Source organism: Panthera pardus, unplaced genomic scaffold, assembly GCF_024362965.1.
Source record: "Panthera pardus isolate Hobbes unplaced genomic scaffold, ASM2436296v1 HiC_scaffold_9, whole genome shotgun sequence".
Taxonomy (NCBI): domain Eukaryota; kingdom Metazoa; phylum Chordata; class Mammalia; order Carnivora; family Felidae; genus Panthera; species Panthera pardus.
The window spans coordinates 618,599-623,983 of NW_026527024.1; positions in this window are offsets into that span (position 1 = coordinate 618,599).

Sequence of the window (5,385 nt, forward strand, 5' to 3'; positions counted from 1 at the left end):
GGCAAGAGCGACGTTACAGCTACTTCCCATTCCGCATTCAAGACGCCTGGTTCGGAGCCTTCCAGTGCACGTGTCAACGTGAAGAATCATTTATCAAGGATGAGTGTGTTTCACTTGCCTCCTGCTAATGCCCCTGGAAAACGTTAGGATAATTGCAACACTTTTCAATTACTACAAGATGGTCTGGGACTAAACCCGCCTCGACCCAGACGAATTAGGAGGATTCGGTTGAGGACACAAGCTCCCCTTTGGTTTTATCTGTCAGTGAAGTTAAGATCAGTCCGAATTTATTTTTAGTTACACGGGAAAATAATCACCCATGTAAACTGGGATCCCATATTGTGCGTTCAGACAGGGTCCACTATGAACTGCTGAGTTAAAAGCCTAAAGAAATCGTGTTTGTTGTATTTTTAATTGACTAAGGGTTTTCAGTGGCCATAATTCTTCGTTTGATGATTTAACCCGTAATTTTCCCCTTTTCCTAAATCACCATCCCATTCCTCACCTGTATTCCGAACCAATTCAGTGTTGGAATTACATGTGCAGGGGAGCCACAGAGAAAACAATCGTGTGCCCAAATAAAAGCAAAATTATGAACACATTACAAGAAGAGTGCAAGAGTTAATGCACCTGAGATGTAACCATAAAATAATGTAAAAATCCCATCTATCATACCCAACAGTCACCAACACATTCATATTTCAAGGCAAAAAGCTTCATCTAGACCAGCAATTTACAATTGCTTCATTAAACAGCAATTCAAACCTCAAAAGTTAACTACTCATCCCTAAGTTGCTTATCACATTAGTTTTACCTGTACTTTATATATTAAATATTAAAACAATCTGGACATTATTGAAAGAAAAAATCAAGAAAATTACATTAACAGGTTATCAGAATGCAAATCAAAGCCATATCTAAATACATCCAGCATGGTGTGAAATGGCATATGAATTGCTAAGGCATTTAAAATCAAGGAATGATGTTAGATCAAAACGCTCCCACCCCTCCCCCACCAAAACTCCGAAAAGGAAATTTTAGTTCGACTGAAGAAAGCATACGATCTAGATTGAGGCAGGGAGGGCACTGGAAATGGGAATAAACATCCACTCGCAGAATATAACAAAGGGGAGGGCCCCAACTGGGAGAATAAGGGAGTAGCTTAGAGAATAAGTGGGGCTGTATTATAATATTTATAATATGGTACATATTTAAGTTCAATACAATATGCAGGCTGACTTGGACCAGGAAGTAGGGATGCCAATGGGTGACAATATTGTCTTCGTTCAGTGCTGACATTCGGGTAAGTGAGACATTTTAGGTCACGGTGATGGCAGGAGAAGGGGATAATTTTCAAACATTGCAAGAGAATTTCATTATATATGGAGGGCATACAGTATGCTGCAATTCTATTTTGTATATGGACATATACAGGAAAGTTGGGAGAGGGAGGTATTTTGTGGTCAATACTAAGAATTTTCTGAAGATTTCCAAGCAGGGAGAGCAAGAAAATGTGTGTGTGCGGGGGGGGGGGGGGGGGGGGGGGGCGGGGGGGGGGCGGGGGTGAATGGTAGCTACTGTAGGGGCTTAAAGAAACAGAAAGCCAGGCTGAACACGAGGTGAATGTGAAGGGTGAGAGTCCCAAAGCTTTTTCGTTCCTGTAAAGACGTTCAGATTACAACTGTACTACCCCTGGCAGGTGATTCTGTCCTCTGTTGAAGACAGAGATGCACTATTTCAGTTATGGGAGCAAACCAAAACTGGGCAGTTCAGCTCCAAAGTCGTGTTGTTACCTCTGCATTATACTCCCAAGGGCCTATCACTGCTGGCGCACAGTTTATCCCCAGGGTTTTCCTGGGGGAACGGGAGAAGGTCAAGTGCAAAGTTAAGGCTATTAGCATCACAGAGCATTCCTTTCTACCCCATGAATGGGATTTACTTCCTACACATTTCATTTATTCACTCTGCATTCAACAAGTGTTTATGGAGGAGCTTACTAGTTGAAAGACACTGTCCTGGGTGCTAGGAATTCAACGTGAGCAAGGCAAAAATCCCTGCCAAGGTGAAGCGGACATTTTGGTGAAGAGAAACAAACAAAAAACAAACGATGTGGCATGTGAGGTAATGGCAAGGATATGGCAAAAAACCTGGCACGAAAGGAGTAAATTGAGTGCAAATGCAGTAATTTTAAAATAGCTTGGTAGGGAAGACCTCTCCCAGAAAAGGACATTGGAAGAAATACTTGACAGAGAGGGAAGGGTGAGTGCCTGGCCCCAAGGGGGAGCCTGCCTCGTGTGTTTTGGGAACTGGAAGGGAGAGGGGACCGGAGACCGAGGCAGAAGAGGTGAGGGGGCACGGGCAGACCTTTTAGGACCTCTGAGGACCTTAGTTAGGACTTGACTTTCTTTTTTTTTTTTTTTTTTTTTTAATTTTTTTTACCATGTATTTATTTTTGAGAGAGAGAGAGAGTGGGAGCAGGGAAAAGGGCAGAGAGAGACAGAATCCGAAGCAGGCTCCAGGCTCCGAGCTGTCAGCACAGAGCCCAACAAGGGGCTGGAACCCACGGACTGCGAGATCGTGACCTGAGCTGAAGTCGGACGCTCAACCGACTGAGCCACCCAGGTGCCCCAGGACTTTACTTTCTACTTAAGGGAGAGGATTTTGAGCAAAAAGGTGATGGCAGCACTTAAAACAAGAGCATTCCAGTTGCTGTGTTGAGAGTAGCCAGACGTGGGGCAGGGACCAGACCAGAGGAGCAGCTCTGAGCCTCTCCTACCAATCCAGGCAAGAAGTGACCGTGGCCAGGAGCCCGAGTGGTAACAGTGGAACTGGTAGGAAAACATCAGATTCTGGATGTATTTTGAAGAAATAGGCAATAGGACTTGCTGACAGATTGGATATAGGATGCAAAAAAAGAGGTCGAAAGCAAGCCTGTGGATGAGCAAGTGAGTCATAACTGAGTTGGACGCTTCAGGGGCTGTAGGACCAGGAGGGGTTGATGGGGATGGAGGTTTGGAGATCAGAGTTTGGCTTGGGACACAGTGAGTTTGAGAGGCCTATTTTAAAACCAAGTAGCGATGTCACGTGGTAGCCGGGTGCAGGGGTGCACAAGCACGTGGCCCCAGGGGTCCCAAACCGACTGGTTTTGGCCACTCGCTGCTGACAAAATCCAAAGACAGACGAGCAGTGGTGAAACAAGAAAGGAGTGTATTTCAGTGAAGCCAACGCAGGGAAGACTGGCGTCTCAAAGACTGGCTCCAAAGTGCTGAAACTACTTCTGGGTTTATATAAGGAAAAGGTGGAGCAAGGGTCGTTGAGTACAGGCAGCAAAGGTCAAGTCGGATCATTGTCCTGGGGTCAATCACAGGCGGGGTCTTGCTGGCCCAGGGGCTACAAAGGATAGTTTGGTTCCCCTCAGGGGATGCTTCACCCTCAGGGTCTTGCCTGAGTTAGAGATAAACTGGCTGGGCGCCTGGGTGGCTCAGTTGGTTAAGCTTATGACTTCAGCTCAGCTCATGATCTCACGGTTCATGAGTTTGAGCCCCACGTGGAGCTCTGTGCTGAAAGCACAGAGCCGGGAGCCTACCTCAGATCCTACGTCTCCCTGTCTCACAGCCCCTCCCCTGCTCATTCTCTCTCACTCTCAAAAATAAACATTTTTTTTTTATGCTTATTTATTTTTGAGACAGAGAGAGACAGAGCATGAACGGGGGAGGGTCAGAGAGAGAGGGAGACACAGAATCCGAAACAGGCTCCGGGCTCTGAGCTGTCAGCACAGAGCCCGACGCGGAGCTCGAACTCACGGACTGCGAGATCATGACCTGAGCCGAAGTCGGACGCCCAACCAACTGAGCCACCCAGGCGCCCCTCAAAAATAAACATTTAAAAAGAGAGAGAAACTGGAAAGAAGAACTGAATTAGAAAGTCTGAGATCAAATGGAGGTATGAAGCCCTCTTTCGAAGTAGGTGGTAAGTTTTTGTGAGGAGGAAAACTTTTCCAGCAACAATTTAGGCCCTAGTTATCGGGGCCTGCAGATTAATTGACAACAGATTAACGAGACTGTGTTGGAAGGGGGTGGGCTCCAGACCTTGAACAGGTGATAAGGGGTCGGTCCTGGAGTTTGAGTGGAAAACTTGGCCTTTGCCAAGAGCATGAACGGGAGAGTATGTGGACGCAAGGCAGGTACGTGGGGAGATTAGGTAGAAGTTTACGTGTGATTACAACAGACACCCACTCGTGATTGAGAATTGGTCATTGAGAATGGGCTTACAGCTTGTTAGGGTGCAAAAGTTATGTTGTGACCTTGCATTTATATCAATTCATTCTGCTTGGTGTTAAAACAATGTACGAGTCCTCGCAGAGATTTTGAAAACTGATGGCTTTGGGGTGCCTGGGTGGCTCAGTCGGTTAAGCATCCAACTTCAGCTCAGGTCATGATCTCGAGGTTCATGAGTTTGAGCCCACATTGGGCTCTGCACTGTCAGGGCAAAGTCCGCTTTGGATCTTCTCTCTCTCTCTCTCTCTCTCTCTGCCCCTCCCCTGCTCGTTCTCTATCTCTCAAAAATAAACATTTTTATAAAAATAAAATAAATTAAAATTTTTTTTTGGTTTTAGGCATACAGAGCACAAAGCAAAAGTAAAAACTGTAAAAGTTCTTGAGAACCGTTCTCTCTGAGAACAGAGAGCCATGGGATATAAATTTGGGTAAGAGACGTGAGCTCGCCAACTAGGAGTGTCTGTTTAAGGTCTGAGGAGAGATGCCTCTCCTGAGACACAAGAGTGGCCTTACCCTGCAGGCTGGAAGGCAGCCCTGGCTGGGCCAAGGAAGATGTGGCGTAAAGAGAAAAAAAATGTACTCCAACTACGTGGATGGAACCAGAGGGTATTATGCTAAGCAAAATTAGTCAGAGAAAGACAAATGTCATATGACTTCACTCATATGTGGAATTTAAGATACAAAACAGATGAACATAAGGGAAGGGAAGCAAACATAATAGAAAAACAAGGAGGGGGACAAACCACAAGAGACTCTTCAATGCAGAGAACAAACTGAGGGTTGCCGGAGGGGCGGGGGGAGGGGGGATGGGCTAAAGGGTCAGGGGCATTAAGGAAGACACTTGTGGGGATGGGCACTGGGGGTTATACAGAGGGGGTGCATCCCTGGATTCCACTCCTGAAATCATCAGTGCACTATAATGCTACCTAACTTGGATGTAAAAAAAAAATGAAATAAATAGATGGATAGATACCTAGATGAAGAAAATTTATAAGAACATTAAAAAAAAATTTTTTTAACAAAAAAGTGTACACCTAATTTGGTCATCATGTATTTTTTTAAGTTTATTTTGAGAGAGGGCCCGTGCCCATGTGTGCGCGTTGGGAAG